The sequence below is a fragment of the Stegodyphus dumicola genome, chromosome 6 (assembly GCF_044657685.1).
Source record: "Stegodyphus dumicola isolate Sdum_Otavi_A_Nest chromosome 6, ASM4465768v1".
In the NCBI taxonomy this organism is placed as follows: domain Eukaryota; kingdom Metazoa; phylum Arthropoda; class Arachnida; order Araneae; family Eresidae; genus Stegodyphus; species Stegodyphus dumicola.
The window spans coordinates 202,958,737-202,980,106 of record NC_140773.1 but is presented as its reverse complement, the minus strand read 5'-3'; the positions used below and the strand labels follow the sequence as shown (position 1 = coordinate 202,980,106).

General features: G+C 34.3%; 1 protein-coding gene across 1 annotated transcript in view; it reads left to right on the top strand.

The window, feature by feature from the left end:
• klu (zinc finger protein klumpfuss) overlaps positions 1–21,370 on the top strand; it is a 188,465-nt gene that overhangs the window by 71,608 nt on the left and 95,487 nt on the right. The gene's annotated exons all lie outside the window — the stretch shown is intronic.

The window sequence follows — 21,370 nt, the reverse complement described above, 5'->3', positions numbered from 1 at the left end:
ATTGACAGTTTTACATAAAATTCGCGCAGCTTTTTAAGAGATTAGTTGCCTCTTTCAGTTAGGAATTTCCTTTGCCAGAAGACTCCAAAACTTTTCAAATTATGCCTTCCTCCACGATTAACGGACACCTTTTCCCTTAGAAAATCTTCCACGAAAGCATGCCTCCCCCTTATGCATAACTCTCGAGTGCATTGCCATAATCAAATAAACAAAACCATGCAAACATACACAATTTACAGTAAATTTGCGTAAAAACCAAATTTGGTAAACGCAGGGATAAGTGGTTAGTTTGGTTTGGTTTATTTGATTATTATTATTATTATTATTTATTTATTTATTTTATTATTATTTATTTATTTATTTTATTATTATTATTATTATTATTATTATTATTATTATTATTATTATTATTATTATTATTATTATTATTATTATTATTACTATTATTTAAATTTGTCAAATGCCAGTTACATTGGCCGTTAGGCCATTAGACTCCTTGCTTACCAATAGCGCTGAAATCTACAAGAAAAATTTGTCAGTGCTTCACCACTCGTCCAAATGTTCCTCCGTCATTGGCCGTCCACTATTACATATAACACACAACGGCGAATCAGCTAGATGATTGCGAAATAAATGATTCCGTAGACAGTCATGTCCCGTCAATAGTCTAAAAGGTGCAACCCCAAATGTTCGCGGGTGGTCAGAAACAAAAGCTGGGTTTGTTGAGAGAACACTCCAAGGATTGCCCTTGGCAAAATCTCTAAAATGTCTTTTGATACGTTAGCGATGTCAGAAGCTTAATAGAATGGAGGCTTGCACTCGTTTTTGGCTTTCGGAGAACCGTAGCCCCCTTTTTCGCAAGCACATCAGCCATATCATTCCCATAAATACCGCAGTGTGAAGGTACCCATTGAAAAGCTATCATGTGGGAAAGTTCTTTTATGACTTCCTGACACTGTTGAACGCATAGGTTTATTCGATTATGGCAAAGCACTCGAGGGCTGTCTGTCTAAAGAGAGGAATGCCTTCGTCGAGGATTTTCAAAGGGAAGCTGGCTCGTATGCACGTTACACATGGAAGAAAACCAAGAAAACGCTTTCGCGGCCTGCTCGTCCGCGGGGTTCGAACCGAACTACCAGTGTTCAGTGACTTTACTGCTGAGCCGTTGGTGGGTCGCAGGGATTAATGAACCCACTTATTCTTTTAAGTCTATTTACACCATACTGTACTAAACCATAACAGACTGGAAGATTCCCTACGGCTACTAACAAATATTTTATTAGATAGTTTTGTATTTTTGATTTTATTAGTACAACTTGACAATTACAATTAAATAGACAATATATAATTTTTACATGCATCTTATTTAACCATAGATTAAACAAAAATACAATACAGTAACTTAAATAACCTTTAATTAGGCTTATAATAAAAATACTACATAATGTAAAACAACTCGTATTACGATTGAAATACATAATTACATGATACGTAAACGATATACCTTTATCTACAACCTTTATCTACAAGTAATTACAATTATTTTAGTAAACTTGTATTCAGATTATTTAATCATTTTAAAATATAGTAACAATTATTTTAAAATGATACAAAATAATATTAAATAGTATATAAGACATCTTCATTATTAAATTCCTACTATTAGCTCACACTCTCCTTATATCTTGTTCAAATTTTCAATCACTAATAAAATACTTATTATTCATCATTCAAGTTCAAATGCATTTTTTAAACTTGTAGTAAATGACACTTGATGTTAATGCAGCTTTTTCACATATTAAAGTCAATTCCTACTTATTTATTCCTGTTTATCGCAATTAAAGATATGTTTTTTTTTTTTTTTTTTTTTTTTTTTTTTTTTTTTTTTTTTTAAATATTATGACTTACAAATAATGACCGTTTATCAGGAATTCTCATGCACTGTATAAATTAATTTTACAACAACTTAATATTAGTACATGACTGTGATAAATGGGATTGTAATATTTAACAAAAATTAAGTGGCAACAGTAAGACAGAGTTCTAAAGATTTTTAAAGTGTATGGAATTAGAGAATTGTAGTTTTATAGAGTTGGGTAAAGCAGATGTAATGTCTCATTATATAGCGAAATTTCTCCCCATATTTCTGTGTTAACGTGATAATAATATATGTTTAAAATAGAATCCCTTTAAAAAAGTTCCTTGCTTTTTAAAATAAATAAATAGCACTGTAGATTATGCAGTAATATATCTAGGACAAAAACTCTTCGCAACATGTCAAGCATAGGTCGCTTTCAGTCGTGTGAAATCATTAGATGGAATATTAATTGAAGAACTGGATTGCTCGAAACTCACTGGAAAGGTTCTAGCAATAATGAAACATTGTAAAGGATGGATAGAATGAGAAATTATAGACCACCATCAGCTTCATAAATTAGAAACGAAACAATGTTAATAATGTTAATAAAAAGTAACCAAAATAAAATTTTTCTTTGTTGACCTAAGTAGGAACTGTAATTTTTTTTTAATATTACTTGTTTTTTTATCTCTTTTAAAATACTCATTAAACCTAATTTTGTTTGTTGTCTCGTTTTGGAATAATTTATTCAAGTCACTGATTTTCAGGAGAACTGATATAAGCCCGATCCACATATTTCTTAACTGTCACGTAATATAACGTATTCAACATCAGCATTCATATTTTCACATTTACAACTTATTGACTTAATTGTTTTCGTAAAAGTGCTGTGTTTTGCGTAATAGTGCTTTTCAAGAGATTTCTGCTTATTTCGTCTCTAAATTTACTTTTTCATACTTCCAAAACATTTTAAATATGGCTAACTTACTATTGCCTTCTATTGATAGTTTTGCGCAAAAGCTTATGGATTTCAAGGGATTGGTTGCTGTTTTCAGTTTTAAATCTAAAATCCGAAATCTAAAATTTGTATTTGCAAAAGATATTTGTTCGTTACATTTTGTAATTCAAACATACTGAAAGCTAGGTATGAAAGTCTTAACTAACATGCTTTACAAGTTACTCATTTTAAATTTTTAGTCATTATAATTCTAGCATGTTGAATTATTCATTAAATAATGTATTTAAATTTAAACTAAAATATAAACAAATCATGAAAAATTTCGATATTTTCAGAGAAGCTTTTCCAAGTGGGACAAAATTTGAGAATAAATAAGGAAAACCTAATTTCTTTGTCTTATTTATTAATTTTTCTTCTGCGCATAAACAAAAATACATATGCTTGTATATGCAAATAAACTCTTTATTAGCCCAAAGGAGCAATTTTCCCAGAAGGGCTATTAATTTCTTTTTGGCATTTTGCGTTGGTTCACTATAAACGGCGTTTCACATTTCAAACTGTTGCCATCAAACAGTAAAACCCTGCATTATATTTAAAGAAATTGAATAATGAAGAATCTGCATCAAAGTATGTATGTTTCTCGTACAGTCAAAAAACAAAGGTACCCTAGAGACATCAAATTTTGAATAACGTAGTCCTCCACTCGAATATCGGCATGAATTTAAAATTAATCAAGTTTGGAACCCAATTCCAAAATTTGGAATTTCTTTTATAACCTGTTTGATATTTTATAACACTAACGAATTTTTGATTAAGAAACTCAACGATTCCAAAGCGAGCAATGGCACCACTGTACGAAAAAAAAAAAAAAAAAAAAAAATTGTGCCTCCAGCGCACTAGATTGTGTATCGGAAATTCTAAAACTCTTTATTTCTTATTACAGTTTGATACTTGATGGTATTAAATTTTGATAGAGTTTGTAACCTTGGAGAGAAATTACTGAAAATTATCTTTTTCAGGGAATGTAGATGCGAACTGGACAATTGGGTTTGCTTATCAATTTTCAACTGTGAAGAAAAGTCGTTCGCATATAAATGTATTCCCAAAACTAAACGAGGATTCTTTGTGCAAAGTTCGTAACTGAGATTATTTATTTATTTTTTGAGCAGTGCGACTACGTTTATGTAATCTGTACTTTGAAATCTTTGAATAAGTTTTATATACCACATTCTAAATTAATGAAATGCATTTATAGATTTTCTAAAGCGTTGTTCATGTTCATTTTTAAAGGGAAAAAAAAACTAATATAAACTCGAGCTAACTAAATAATAACAAAAATTTAAAAACAATAAAAATCTGAAAGGTTTCAGATTAAATTACGCCCAAAGGGGCGGTTTTTAAGATTTTGTCTGTTACCTTTATTTATTAAATATCACGTTCTTCGCACTTTAACCAAAAAAATCATTTCAAGAACAATATCGCAAAATAATTTTAAACTGAGCATATCTTTAGAATTTCCGATACAGCGTCTCGCGCGCTGGTGATAAAAATGTTTTTACTGTACATCGTTGCTATTGCTCGCTTTGAAATTCTTTAGTTTATTAATCAAATATTTGTTAAAGATTTACAAAATATGAAATCGATCATAAAACAAATTCCAAATTTCAAATTGGGCTTTCACATGCCCGTATTCGCAGTAGGATTGCTTAATTCAAAATTCGATGGCTTTATGTAGCGTTGTTTTATCACAAGGCGAGAAACATACATATATGCAGATTCTTCATCATTTAATTTCTTTAAACATAATACAGAGCGATAATATTTGGTGGCGGTAATTTGAAAAGTGAAACAGGCATTTATAGTGAACCAACGCAAAGTCGCAAAACTAAAACAATAGTCCTTCAGGGGCAAAGACCCTTTGGACTAATAATAATTATAATAATAAGCTAATAATTATTAATAATAAATAAAACAATAATAAATTAATAATAACTAAAATCTTGAACTCTTTGTAACACCGTATTTGCAAGAAATACTTAACTGAAATTTCTTTGCGGGTCGCATAAAATTGCTTTGGACGACTCACGCGGCCCGCCAGTTTAATGTTTCTGGCCTAAATTTTTCATATAACGTGGCATAAAGTGTTTCTCCGTTCTACCTGGGAAATCTATTGATAATCTCTATTGATAAGTCATATTCAAATTTAAAAGACACCTCTTTACCATTAAAATATGAACCCTTTCAGATTTCTCCCCCCCCCCAAAAAAAAATTCATTTCAGAATTATTTCAAAGATGGTGTTTTCATTTATTTTATATTACGCAAATTCTGCTTGGTATGCTACTTCTGTTCTCTAAAAATGTATTAATTTGTATGTGTAAGGAATCATCGTATTCCCCCTCGCGTATTTTCGTGGCGTAAGTGGTTAGCACATCGGCTGGTAAATTTAAGATCCGTGATTCGTATCCCTAGGCGGCTGTAGTTTACTTTTGATGTTAACTGATTTTTTAAGGAAAATAATAATAATAATGATGGTATTTTACATATAGATCAAAATATTTTAATAAGTAATATTAGGTGAAAATATTCGTGAAATGTTTGTAACTTCTCGTATAGCCTACAATATGCCGTGGTTTGTTATGACCGATAAATAAATTTTTCGACATTCCCCTAAAATAAAATAATTCAAATTTTCAAATGGTTATTTTGTTGATAATCAAGTCAACAGCAGATTAAAGGTAACACATCTTTGATTTCCCCCCCCCCCGAGGATGAAGGGATAAAAAAAGAAGAAAAAACTTAAGGAACTTAAGTTTAGATAATTCTAAACTGCATTAATGTTACTATTTTTCAACACTTCCCCCCCCTTCCCTGCTTGATACTGGAATGAATAATATCCTTATCCTAATATCTTAATATTGCATTACATTAGGTGCAATTTGCATATAATTACTATCACAAAGCTACTTGCTTATGATTGTCATCAAAGACCTATATATTGAGGGTATAAGAAAATTACTGCATATTATTACCCATTTAAAGGTGTTGGATAACTATAGTGTTTTGCCAGGGAAAAGCATAGGTGATACTCAACCAAGATTCTGTCCATTCGAAAGCATGTTCCTTTTTTACTATTGGTCAAATAGAGAATATATATATAAAATAGGGGCGTGCTGTTTCAAAATGTATATTCTCTATTTTTCATTTTTATTTTGGGCAAGGAACTTATACTAATGTCTGTTGTCTAGTTTCCATGTGTATGTGGGCGTTTCTTGGAGGTGTAATTGGAAAGAGCAACGTCCGGCTAACGATCGAGGGGTCCGGAGTTCAAACCCCGGCGAGTGCATTGCACATTTTTCACATTTTTAGCTACGAAATATGTAATGACTGTACGAACTTTACAGCATACCCTTAGCTGTTCATTCTCAAGATTATGAATGTTCAGATAATTACGTTGTCCTGAAATATGTGAAAGAGAAAACGTGAAAAATGAATAACGTGTTCCCCGGGAATCGAACCACGGACCTCTGGAATACACTCCCAGTGTGCAGACCACTACACTACGAAGGCTCGCTAAGAAGGCGGGAGAAATACGTTATAGACCTATCAGACAAGCTGAAGGGAGGGACGTCCCAATAAAAGAAGGAGCGAAGAGATGGACCGTCCCGGACCTCTGACCAAGGGGCCTCTGAAGAATCTTAAGTTTTTTAAGCAAGTAGGAATATAAAAACGGACGAAACTGAAAAGTGATCTGCATTTAATATGCTAACTTTTATTTCGGAAATGGACTTACAATAATCAATCCCTAATTTATAATTTTTACTAAAGACGTTTTGACAGTGTGTGTTTTAGCTGCTTCTTGCGAAAGAAGCTTTTAAAGGTTGTAGTTGATTGAAAGCTGTCTTCGTTTAACATTGAGGCAAGACTTAATAAATTTACGATCCTTTCCGTTGAAAATGCAATACTTAACATTAATTTTGATGAAGCTGCAAAGTACTTTTCAGAAGTCAAACCTCCCACAAAATAGTTTTAGCCTTTTAGCGACAGAAAGTTGAAAGCATTTTTTTTTTAATCACCAAAAGTGGCAGATTGATAACTTTTTTTGAATGCATATTTTTCTACTAGATGTAAATTTGTAAAATCATTAGGTTTTTTTGAAACAGGAGATGTGAAAAATGTGCAATGCCTTCGCCAGGACTCGAAACTGGACTTCTCGAATACGCACCGAATGTGCTACCATTACACAACAAAAGCATGCTGGGAGGAGGGAGAAAATGCCTCATATACTCTTGGCATGGTTTGTTATGACCATAGGACCAACTTCTTTGGTTAGGTGGGTTGGGCTGGCCCACTTCTGGTACCTTATATACTTCCCCTTCTAAAGGGCCACTGGGGATTAGGGGAACCAATCGCCAATTCCTGGTGGTGACGAAGGATTGTCCACTACCTTTTAGTTCGGCGCCACTGCCAAGTCATTAAGTTTTCTGATGGAACAGACGTGAGAAATGTGAAATGCCTTCGTCGGGACTCAAACCTGGACCTCTCGAATACGCATCAAGTATGCTAACGTTACTCCACGAAAGCATGCTGGAAGGAGGAAGAAAATACCTTATAAGATGGCTTTTCTAAAGATATTTGTGGATTCCAAATTATTTTAAATGTTTAGTTTTAATTAAATAAATGGTAGCTGTGTATATGTGTTCATATTTTGTATGTGATCATTTCATATAAGGCGAATGCAAAGGAGGTTTCCGTCCCGATGGTTTAAGATCTGCCACTGGCTAAGTTTCGTTTTGAGTAATAAGGACAAGAGCATTGTAAAACGACTGAACGCTTTGGTACCAACAGTTTCTTTTTCACGGTTCTCGCGATTTTGGAGCATACGCATCGCCTGGCGCCTTCGCATGAGCATGGCGAATTTTACTCTAGCTCTCAAGTCTAGTCAATTAATCACAAGGCTTCCTTATTTCATTTGAGCTTTCATTTTTTAAGTAAAATGTGATTCTTCGTACTTACTTTATAGAAAAAGGCACGGACAGAAAAAGACGTTCGTTCTCTTCGTTTTAGTAAATAAAAGTGTTCACTCTTCCTGAGCATTGCTACAGTTTAAACTGAAGATAATATTGCTCATGAGACGGATGACAACGATGTTAGTAGTAACAAGGAGAGCGATCCCCTGACCTTCCTTCTAGGAAAGATAGACACACTTCTGAGAATTGCTAGAAAATTCGAGTCTATATCGGTATTAAGAATTTTGGCTAACGTATATTAAGATTGGCTGCTTGCGCTATCTGTCCTCTAAAGTAGTTACTATAGGAAACAAAAATACAGTATATTCATAAAAGAATGTCTCAGATTTAAATCTTAATGGTATCAACTGGTTTGGTTTGATTTATGTCGTTATGACAAAGCCATCTGCATAAGGGGTTGGATGCATTCGTGGAGGACTTTTCTAAAAGAAACTGGCTCGAATGCGCGTTAAGAGGTTATCACATATCGCTACAGTCCCTGCTAGACGGGATTTTTCTGAGAAACGAGATTCTGGTAGCACTGGTTTAAATGGGAAGATTCCTAGAAAAAAGAGCCCCGCTGGAGGCGAAGTCCCGCCTAGCTACGGAAGCAATCTTGCGGCTACGCGGCATTTTTTCAAACCTCAATACGGGTAGAGGCAACCAATCAGACGAAAGTTCTGCTTCTGAAGGATCACATGATATCAATTTGAGCGATAATCGATTACTGTTTGGCGTTCAAGTCTTTGTTGTAAGTAAGAATGGTAACCTAGCTACATGTGTTTGCCGGAATTGTGCGGGTTCTGAGAATTGTCCCTTTCGACGTCAAGTCCCGCGTAGCCGAAACATAATGTGATTGGGACCTTACACATGGGGAAAACCACAAAACTCCAATGCAACCAGCACGTTCGCTGGAACCTCGGGCCGAACTACCAGGGTTCAGCGACATTACCGCTCGGCCGCTGGTGGGCCTTGGTATCAACTGTAAACGTTGTGGAGTGATGGTTCAAGGTCACAATTAAAGAGTAAGTGTAACAGTTTTAGATAAATGCATACGCGAGTATTGCTTTGTTGTTTTCTCGTTTACAGCGCCACGTAAGCAAAATGGCGGCTGCTGAGCGTTAAAGGTTTTGTGCTCTGCAATTTGCTAAGAGTAAAACTGCTATTTCAGTTCAACACGCGTTTCAGTCAAAGTTTAACTGTGATTCCCCATGCACCAAATCATACGACGATGGTACAGGCAGTTCGCAACGTTCGGATGTGTTCTTAAAAGGAACAGCCAAGGACGAGCAAACGTGTGTGTAAAAGATGTAAGTCAATTTGTAGAACCCTGTATGAAAACAGTTTAGCCGGAATTAAATGGAAATATATTGTGACCTTCGATGAAGCATGAGTATACAAAAAAAGGCCTATTTATTATCGAAAACGAAGTGAAAAATTGTACAGACCTGGTTCCGGCATTGCAGCGGAAGTTTCATTAAAGGCCTTATGATTGTCGTTGGATACTGTTACAATGGAAAATTAAGAAAAATGAAAACAAAATATTCATGTCAACTCGATTATGGAAAAGAGATTTACGTCTGATATTTGTAGAATGAATTCCATTCCTTTATCCCAATGACTCTCAATAAGTAAAATTTCATCAGGACAAAGCAACACGTCTTACTTAGGAAAGTACAACTGCATTCCTGGAAATAAATGAAGACTGATACAGGTATTGCATACCTATCTTTTCAACATATTCCTGTAAAGTCTTGTGATGTTTCGCTTCTGAATTATTGTGCCTTTGTTTTCTTGAAAAGAACTCTTTCTAAACGCAAACCCCTCACTTTAGAAAGTAGTGGAATAGGAATGGAAGCCCTTTTATTATGGAAATGACATTGCAGGTTTACTGTCCAGAAAAAAAAGTTTATCAGATTGAACGCTGAAAAAAATATCTTTTACGTTACAAACATTAATTCCGAAATCGGTCTAAAAATGTGTAAACACCTTCTGTACAAGGATTTCCGAAATTTTCTTATCGTGTTAGAGCAAAGCTGCGTTGTAGGAAACAATGTTATAAGAGGGATACTTGCATACTGTGCAAAAAAAAAGAGGGGGGAGACAGTTCTATATCTCCCGTTCTACTGGGCCAATTAACGAAATTCAAATTGCGTTTTTCTTGTCTCGAAAGCGTGACTTAGGACATATATTAGATTTATATATAGCGTAGGTATTTTGACACAAAATTGGACTTTTTCTGAAATGACATGCCAATTATGTTCTATATTTCGATTCTACGACTCAAATTATGTTTAAATATTAAATTTTGTAAAATTTGGTGCAAAATTTACGGAGAAATTAAAAGATTTATCTTGGCGTATTTTTTCAGTTTTCGCCAAGAATAATTTACTTGGAAAACTTCTTAATTTATAGCAACATATTTTTCTTTTCTTTTTCTCACTGTAGAAGAGTGGGAAAAAGGTTAACTTTCATACTTTCAAATAATTTTAACAAAGTGCGTAAAACACATTTGGCGTTATTATCGCTCAAAAAAGAGATGCCAAATTTCAAAACGCTCCAATATGTAAATTCATTTATATCTTAGAAAATTTTGAATAAAAAACTCTAATGTTTTACAGGTGTGCTTAATACATCTACTGTAAGACGATGTTAAAAATTTTATAGATTATAATACAAAATGTTTTTGCAAAAATTTATAAAAAAATAAACCATAAAAAATGTACCAGTTATATTTGGATTAAGCCTAAATTTTGAATTCTGGAAGAAGGAATCAAGTAAGTTTAATAAAGAGATATTAATAAATATAAATCAAATTCAATTAACATTGAGGAGCTAAAGTTTTGAGAGCTAATTTTTTAAAAACTACTCGTGCGATTTTTACAAAACTTGGCAGTTTGGCATAATTTGAATCGTAGAATCGAAATATGGGAAAAAATTGGCATGTCATTTCAGAAAAAGTCCGATTTTGTTTCAAAATACCTATATTATAACAACGCTATATATAAATCTAATACATATCCTAAGTTGCGCTTTCGAGACATGAAAAACGCAATTTGAATTTCGTCAATCGGCCCAGTAGAACGGAAGATATAGAACTGCCCCCCCTTTTTTTTTCGCAGTGTACATGTATAAGGATACCCCTAACTGCAGAAGTAAAAAATATTATTAAAATTTCTCTGTTTGTACCCAGAAATTTATAGTAGTCCTCTTGGAAGGTGGTCGCTATGAGCGTGTTCTTTCCTTTTCATTATTTTATGGGCCACGCAATGGTAAATAGGCTGAAAAACGCTGCTTCAGCATTAACTGAGGCTCCCTCCTGTTAATGGGAATTCTACTGTACTCTTTAACACCATTTTCAGAAGCCGTAAAAACAAAAAAGAAGCTATTTGCTCTAAGTCAGATACCATCACTGCAACATTCAGGCGGGACTCTATGTTGCAATCAGCACTTGCTGGCAATGTTTCACGAATGTCAAATCACTCGAACATACTTCGGGACTATTTTCGTTAAATTATGTAAGTGTTGTCCCGAACTGGAATGTTTGGAGTTTCAGTTTCACTTGCCAAAAATTCTTTAAAACGCGATTTTTTCTTTTGGGCTGTATGAGTTAGTTGAGTTGAGGAGACACCTTCTTACTTGCCTACCACCTAGTTTTTGCCAACCCTCTCTGCCCAGGTACTGCGAACCCCACAATCCCTGACCCATTTCAAGAGGGCAGTGCAGCAGAAAGTCATCTCTTTTGCGTTCCATCCAGGAAGAAAAAAATGTGCCTCAATTAAGGCAGACGGCTTTCGTCGCGCGTAGAGGTGCCAAAGAGCGAGATCAAAGGGCTTTGTTTGTTTTGAAGGCGTTGTCGACAGCTCGCAAGATTTCAAGCTCTTTGTTCGGTGTTAGTCTTAAACAATTGAAATCAATCGTTTCTTAAGGCTGAAACGTGTTAGATCATTTTTCATAAAACAAGAAAATCAGGAAATTAATGTGCACGTAATGTTGCTGTTCCTGCCTTTGAGATCCTATTAAAATGTAGCTGTGCACAGCAGAACCATTTTAATCCCAATTAATTAAAGCGAAGCTTTGATAATAGTTTTCTTTGGAGCAATCCATTTCAACTAATTAAAAAAGTTGAAGTTATCTGAACTGAAACTAACTGTAGTAAAATACCTCGAAGAACAGTTTACCATTATATAAAGCAAAACATAGTAGTATGTCAAAAATTTAACACAAAATTGTTTTAACCATTCCTGCGCTATAACTGCGGGATTGAAGCAAATTAAACTTAAAGCATCAAAAGTAAAATTAAATTGGAATCAAAACAAGGTAATTCCCCAACAGTATTAATAATTGCAACTGTGGATAAGAGATCACACACTGTATTTGTACAAATCAAAATTAATATAAGAATTCATCAGTAGAATAAACTCGAAAAATAAAAATTAATAGAAATTATAAGAACAATAGAAATATAAAAATATAAAAATAAAAATATTAATCATCTTTTACTGAAACTCCAATTCAGAACTTAGCAGGGAAAAATGAATTAAAGTTTCATAAAAGTCGATTAATATGTTTCGAATGCATGTTTCGTTCTTCTGAAGCATTTGAGATCAAAAACCGAAAAAAGAACAATTAAATTTTTATTTAAAACTTTACAATTCAACTAAAACTGTATAAGGTATTTCTCCCTCCTTCCTAGAATGCCTTCGTGGTGTGGTGGTCTGCACGCTGGGCGTGTATTCCAGAGGTCCGTGGTTCGATTCCCGGCGAAGGCGTTGCTCATTTTTCACTTCTCCTACTTCCCCCCCCCGCAAAAAAAAATACCTAATGTCTCTACAGTGACGCCCAAATTAAAAGGGTGGTGGATGATGATTCTCCACATCCAGGATTTGGCGATTGGGTCCCCTAAAATCCCAGTCGCCCTTTAAAAGGGGGAGTATATAAGGTATTTTTCCTGCCTTCTTCGCATGCCTTCGTGGTGTGGTGGTCTGCATTCTGGGCGCGTATTCCAGAGGTCCGTGGTTCGATTCCCAGAGAAAGCGTTGCTCATTTTTCACTTCTCTTACTTCCCCCCCCCAAAAAAAATACATGATGCCTCTACAACCAAAAGATCGAATCTCAAATGTATCCAGTATTTTCCCTACACGTCTTCGAAACACTTGGAGAAAAGAGAGAAAAGTGAATAAAACATTACATTATGCAAACTAGGTAACAGGAAAAACAAAGATTAAAACTGAAACAAAAGATCTTAATCAAATAAGATAAAAAATATTGTAATCTAATAAAACAAATAATTGAAAATTCTTTGGTCTTTTTTAAGGAGCAGGCGAAAACTTTTCAACAAAGTCATGTTTCTAAATTATATCTGGATAATTATAAAATCAAATTCATAAAATAATTCAAAAGTAAGTGCAAATAATAATAAAAAAAATTAAGTAATTTTAAACAAAAATGTAAGGCAATTAAATTGTTTTTATGCCAATAAAGAATGTTATAAAATTAAGTTTAGAAATTTTTAAAATTTATTTAATAATTTTTTAATGAATCATCAAGATATAATCCGCTTCGACGTTACCGTGCAAAAATAAAGCTGTATATAAAATCAGAAACCAGAAAAATCTATTAGACAAATTAAAACAATTTGGGAAATTATTAGTCGACTATTATACATAAACATTTTAGTACATATACATAGATTATAAAAAGCTTTAATTAGATTTTATACGTCCTATAAAGTGAAAACATGCAGTTAAAATAATTAATCATCGTTTGCATGGAATAAGGAATCAAAATATTAAAATGGAGTCGTTGCTTGATAAATTCGAATGAAACAACAAAGGTCAGAGTAATTAAAAATTGATGCAAAATAAAATGGCAAATTGATGATGGGAAGAATAAATAAAATTTGAATACGCAAACCGCCCCTTAAAAAAAAAGAGTACTGGACCCTCAACTGTTTTTAGATCATGCATTTAACCAGCAGACTTTGAGTCTAATAGTCTAAGCTACACTAGGTTAACTGAAAAAAAAAAAAAAAATGTTTGTTTTAATATTATCCGACATAAGTATAACTTAAGTTAGCAACAGCTCCATAATGCTTAATTTGATTTCCCCTCTCTATTTAAAAAATAGTAACCTTTTTCTGCACTACGTCATTTCGAAACTAATCCATTTCATATGACTGATGATGTAAACGGAACTAAAACATCCACTAATAATTTTACAGCAGTATTAATTATCCAATCAAAAATGCATTGAGAACCAAAACTAACGCATTCTGGATTATAATTTCATCCCGAACGCAACTGCACTTGTTTTATACACTTCGGCCCGGCTGGACTGCTGCTTTCTGCTCTCTTCTTTTCTGAGTTCATCATATTAATATTCAGTTTTCTTTACATAACCTTTTTTGTCTTTTTATTATTAACGTTTCGTGTGTTTACTTTCTTTATTAAATATAACGCTCTTGACGCTTACGCCACGTAACTCTATCGATTCAACAGCAAAATCACAAAATATTTTAAAACAGCATGTGTTTAGAATTTCCGATAGACAGCCTAACGCGCTGGAGATAAAAATGTTTTTTTGCGTAGAGTGTTGTCATTGCTCGCTTTGAAATCGTTGAGTTTAATCGAAAATTCGTTAAAGTTTTACAAAATATGATATCGATAATAAAACAAATTATAAATTTCAAATTTGGGCTTCCACATGTAAATATTCTCAGTAGGATTACGTCATGCAAAATTCTATGGCTCTAGGTACAGTTGTTTTTTCACAGTGCGAGAAACATGTATACATACATTCATGCAGATTCTTCATTATTTAAGTTGTTTAACTGTAATACAGGGCGATAATACATGGTGGTGACAATTTGAAAAGTGATACGCCGTCTATAGTGATTCAATGTAAAATGCAGTTTCGAGAATGATATCAAATTCACTACTGGCGTTCCTTTTGGGCTAATAAATAAGTAAGTAAATAAAAATCTAGGCTTATTTATTATATCTTTTCAAATAGGCACTTTGATCATTTAAATGCATTTTGAGTTTAATTTGTAGCTCTCAGTTACGGAAAAAAAAAAAAAAAAAGAGCTATATTTAAACTATTTAAACTTTCAAACAATCTGCAGTTTGAAACAATTGTTTACAAAAGAATTCGTTTTCTAGAGACCACCTACGTTTGAGTTTGCTGAAGAGAAATGCGGGTATTGTTCAGGAAAGATAAATTAACTCTGTCTCGCCGTTTAGCTTGATTCGGAAAATCTGCCAACTATCTTACAAAAATTCACAGGAAATATTTACAGTTCACGTATACAAAATTGCTTCTGAATTACTTTCCTTGAGGGACGGAGAATCTCATCGCGCTTCCTCAATTAATTCTCCTGCAAAAAAAAAAAAAAAAAAAAAAAAATCTAGATGATTCACCATTGGTAAATGGCAAATGGTAAAATTTTTCAGTAAGATTTCTTCAGCGAAGACATGGAAGATTTTCTACTTCCTTATTTACTTCCTCACATATTCCCTCTCCTCCTTTTAACCAATTTCATCGTCCGAAAATCGAGAGGAGAAACTAAGGTGAGTGATTCAATTTCCAAAAGTTGCGGTTACAGCAAGAACGTAACCAATAAAAAGTAATCCTGATTAAACTACTGGTAACTTAATAAGCTAGATTCAAATAATACACCGATCAAAGATTAGTTTAGAAATCAAACAACAAAACATTTGCACTTTGGCAGCTGAAGTTGATGGTTCGGTAAAACCATCGAAACTAGTCCTGGAAAATTTGCAAGTATAACTCTGAGTTTTGTTGTTTGACTTCTGAGCTAATTACTAGTAACTATTATAATATTATTTCTGTAAAAGACACCTACATTCCTCTAAGAATGCATATTAATACTAGCATTACGTATCTGACGGAAATTGAGCCGATATCTGACTGTAACTGAGTCAGACACGTGGCACAGATCGTGACATGTTCGGCTCAGTTACCTTATGAAGCCCCAGGGGCACCTCACATGAATACCTTTTGACCGCAGTTCTAAATAGAGGCATCGGAGGAACAAAGGAAAAGATGGCGAACTACCTGGATCTCGAAAGATCGAATACATCAGCAGTAGATAAGGCTAAAATCAGCTGGACTGTAAATAATAGAAGTAAGGTGAAATCCCATACTTGGAAAGTTTCTTAAGTGTGAGACCACTTGCCACGTCCGCTCTTTTAACGAAGAATACGCACAAAATACGTTTCAAGTAATAAAGGCAAGAGTAAATAAAGTGGACGAAATACTAATGCAAAAATGCAGATGCAAATTGAATGCGCTGAGTAAAAATTAAAATAATAAAAACAGTTTGCCAATAAACGAGCCTCAAATGGGATTTTATAAAAGAAGGAGAAAATTATACGAATGTCTAAAATTTTCTGAACGTAATGCTAAATAACTAGGATAAAAAGCGCGACGAAATGAGGTATAATGTAGATCATGGTGCAGACATGCGGCATTTTGTAGCAAGTCGATCATTGAGAATGGTTTTGGATCTGATATAAGTCATTTTCTCATAGGTGTATAATCAGAAAAAAAAAAAAAAAATGTTTCGCATTTCGCATCATGCAAATTGCTCATGATAAAGTGAATGTTAGCCTATAAATCAGTTATCGGTTTATAAACCCTTTCCTTCATATAAATGTAGGCCCCGATAACTAAATTATCATAATTAGCGAGAATTAACTGTAAACAGGAATTCATTAAACTACAGCTTCCTAAAACAATCACTTACTCTTAACAAACTTCTTTTCACTTTACTAGCGGGTTACAATAAGGACTGCACAGGTTGCCTCATGATGGTGGCCCATTATAAAAATGCCGTCACTTTTACGCGTGTCAGCCGCTCTGAGAGGAGACAGAAAATTTCACAAGACAACTTCCAAATGAAGATACAGGATGAAAAGATTCGGGTACCTTTAACCTTGGACGCGGCTATGTAAGCAGGGTTTTAGTTTTCTATTTTGAATAACAAGGTAGGTTAAAACTTTACTTACATGACGGTCTTCCGCACTTATTGTGAAAATTGCCTCACCAAGTCAAAAACTGATTTTTGTAAGCAACCGTAGCTATCAGAAATTCGGCAAAATTTCCGAGGCGCTGATGGTTATAGATTTGCGTTTTCACTTAAGATGCCGGCTGATGGTTGAAGTAGGTTATTGTTGCAAGACCGAAGCCATTATAAAGGTGCTGTGGCGTAAAGGTGCTAGCACTTCGACAAAATTGCTTTCTTTCTTCCCGTCATAAAGTGAACTTAATGGCATCGGCTTCATAAGGGTACAGGTCCGTTTATACCAAAGCATCCTTGGTTAAAAATGGCTCACTTTGCACCTTTATCGGGGAGATTTCCTCAAGAAAGAAACCATCATAAAGGTACAGCACTAGATTAAAATAAAAACTCGACATGTTGCGTCTCGGCATCTTGATGAAAGTTGCATTAACTGTAAACTGAACTGCATACAGGCACCGAGTACCTCTTATGTCTTGATGAACAAGGACTAACTCGTAGAAGGTTGCCTGCACGTTTTTTCTAGTGGGAGATTGTTCACTTAGACCTTCGAAAGAACGTTCCAGAATCTTGAGGAAGGCTGCCTTCTTCAGGGTATGACTTCAAATATCTATGGGTACCGGCACTTTACGTTTTAATGCTGAGGCATTACGTTTTAATGCTGAGGCATGTACATTGGAAAAAACTGTCAATTCGCCAGTGCCTGCCACCTTCATAAAGATTGAACCGGCCCCGTCTTTCCGTTCATCACACCCATCCGCTCTTGTCCATAGAGCTGCCCGGGAGCTGCCTTAAGGATTCTGTTCCTTCGCCGGAGGCGATACTATTTTATGAAGGAGCACCATTTTTAAGGAGTCCCGGACACTACACCTTTATTTTTTCATATATATTATGGTCTAAAATAAAATCAAACTGAAACTACCACCATCGATGCCTATTGTTTCTGACTAAAGATCATGGCTCTTCATGGTCTTCTGGAACTGGATGCCAGTAGCACAGGCAATTGACTAAACGTTTTCAGTTGATATAATAAATTTTGAGGTGTAAAATCTGAAAACCTTATTATGTAATAGATTCATTAACAATTCTTATTTTTATTTCGCTTTAAACAGTTGGATAGTGTAATGAGCGACAAATTCCTAAATTTCAGTTCTAAAGTTCACTCAGTTTCTAAGACATTATTGCTACCACATAGTTTATCCCGGACATTAAGTCTCATGTGTCATACCTTCAAATATTTGTTCGATCGAGGTACTTATGATAGTTATCTTCTTGCAAACTGACTCAGAGTTTGAAGAGTGGTCACGCAAAAACAATATACTCATCTTTATATATATATTGGTAATGTTAGAAACAGTTACGGTTACCGTTCACTCAACCATATCGCTATGCGATAATTCTCTAAGCGCATCCGTGAGTGAAAGAATCGGCAATTGTCCGCTGGGGTTGTAATTAGCCTTTACATGAATACGTGTTACGTGATAATGTTAGAAACTTTCTGGTCACGTGTTGTAGCTTCTCTTAGTAGCTACTAATTCCTGTAATTGGTCTTGGAAATGTGCATTTTGAACTGGTTGCAAAAGCCCTGATTTTCCAGAAAATTGCATTCTGATAATGTACATTCTTTGTAAATCATGTATGACCAAAGAAATGTTCCGTTTTTTTCAGTATATATGTGTCAAAATTTCAAAGCAGAGAATTTATGATTCGGCAAGAAAAGAAATCATTATTACAGCCTTAATTCAAAAAAAGGCCATGGGATTTTTTTTTAACATGTATAAATGAAATGCAAGTAATTGTCTGCACTTTACTCATTTTTCGGTTAATAAAAATCATTGTCAGAAGTCTCTTAGTATTCTTTTAACAGCGAGTGGGAGTTGAATTTGGTCTATTTTGAACATTTAAGATACACAAAGTTCTTCTTACGAAGGGATTTTTGAAAACTATAGCAAAGATCTACGAATGCTTAGTGGGCGAATTTCTAAGCATATATTTGTAGTTTCAATAAAGACATCAAAGAAGAAAGTGTTTTTTTTTTTTTTTTTTTCCCCTATTTCCTAGTTTCATGAAATAGAGAAATAAAGAAATATGCTGTGATATACAGATACAATGAATGATGCCTATTTAACAAATCATTAGAAAAATTGCATATTTGTAGAAAATTTTTGCCATTAACAGATGATGTTAATGGCTCAAATTGATCAGGTTAAAAAGTAAAAAAAAAAAATTATATTTTATGTTATTGGTCTATTATTTTTAAATAGTTTAGTTTGTTCATCAATAACAGACTGATTAAATATGAAAAAATAGTATATTACGTTTTTCCGAATGGCAACAGATTCAACGAAAAATGAAACACTATAAAATCTTATTTCGAGATTAATAGCCTATTTGTGATTAAAAAAAAATGGAGTAAAGGAATTCCGTGAAAATTTATACGAAGTTATTAAAATTTTGTAAAGTCTGTTTACCTTTTACTTAGCAATCCTATCCGTTCCTTCAATCACGCCAGTTTTTGATCAACGAAAAATTCGCAGTAGAGGCATCAAAACATTTTTTCGAATGTTAAAGACCTTTGCCTTTTGAAAAGAGTGTTGGTGTTTTCTTCCCAATGTATAATGCAAATATGAGCCATTTTCTCTTAAAGAGCCAATTGCGAAAGAAAGGTAACTCTCGAAAGCTTTGCCGTAAATGAAAGAAACCAAAGCTTCAGCGTGGCTAATTTTCGTACTATCCTTTTCTGTTAATTTGTTCTGTTTTCTGCGTTTATCCTTTCCGAAATATCAATTTGAGCGTTGTCTTCGCATCCTTTTATCCTCTGTTGTTGTTGTTGTTGTTGACTAATGCTCACTTGTGTGACCTAGTCAACCAAGCCCACAAAATTCCTCTTGGCAAGGAGCGCAAGATATGTCTGTCAATGGCAATAGCCTTGAGCACCTTGCCATTTAACTCAGTTTCGCCGAGAATTTTGATGGAAACTACCCCCGGGGTACTGCTCCGAGAGGGGTCTTCCTTTCTTCCCCTACTATCAACCTCTCCGGAGGACTTTCGGCTATCAGCATATTTAGAGTGTCCCCATGCCGCAAGGACACTATATATTTACTAATATCCATGCCCTCTCCGGGATTCGGACCCAAGCCCTTCGGCACGGCAGTCAGCGACGCTAACCACTACACCAGTTGGGCGACCTTTTATGCTCTAAACTAGCTTATGAATTAACCGCTCGTGAGCGTTGCTTTCATTTTTATTTCCTTGTACGAAGTTACATGAAATTTTCTCCCTCCTTTCCGCGTCTCTACGTGGTGTAATTGGAAGAATACTCAACGCGTATTCGAGATGTCCAGGGTTCTGTTTCTGGCAAGGATACTGCACAATTTTTCACATCCCCAGCTTAAAAAAAAAAGGCCGCTCTGAAAGTTTTCAGATTTTACATTACGCTCAAAGGGACGTTTTGTGTTTTACCTTTATTAATGAAATATCGTATTCTTCGCACTCAAACCATAAAATTCAGTTGAACAGCAATATCGCAAAATAATTTAAAAAAGCTTATCTTTAGAATTCTGATACACAGCGTCGTGCGCTGGAGGTAATTCCCCCCCCTTCGAACAGTGGCATTGCTCGCTTTGAAATCCTTGAGTTTCTTAATCAAAAATTCATAAATGCTATACAAAATATTCGAATTCCGCGAACGAGCTGGCTGCATGGGTGTTTTCGTGGTTTTCCCCATGTTTAACGTGTATACGAGCCAGTTTTCCTTAGAAAGTCCTCCACGAAGGCATTCCCACCTTAGGCAGATAGCCCTCCAGGCTTTGCCATAATTAAATAACCTAACCTAAATTCCAAATATGGGCTTCCAGATGCCCATATTCAGATGGAGGATTCCAAGATTTTGATGCCTCTAGGTACCGTTGTTTTATCCCAATGCGAGAAACATACATACATTTATGCAGATTCTACATTTTTAAATTTCTTTAAATATAATACACAGCTCTAATATTTGGTAGCAACAATATGAAAAGTAAACCGACATTTCGAAGCAAAATTCCATTCCAGAATGAAATTAATAGCCCTTCTGGGCTAACGCCGTTTGAGTTAACAAACAACGCAACAGAAAATCTATAAATGGAGCTTGTTATTTTACAATCTAATATAATTCTTATTCCAAGATTTGAAGATACATATATCATTAACCGTTATTCGTACTTGTCAAAAAATAAATGAGCACAGTTTACGAAATTTTCGCACTAAGAACAACCGTTTTGTTTAGGAATATATTTAGCACTGAACAGCTTTTTGAGTTGAAAATTTGTAAGAAAAGAACCCGATTGACCAATGAGCATCTGCAATCTGTGATGAAGATATTCTCTAGTACTTTCTAGTAAAAATTAAATAAATAACAGAAAGTTGTTGGTTGTTAAAATTAAGTAAAAATTAAATAAATAACAGAAATTTGTTGGTTGGTTGGCCGTCTCTGAAAACATAGAACGTTTTCATAATTTGTTT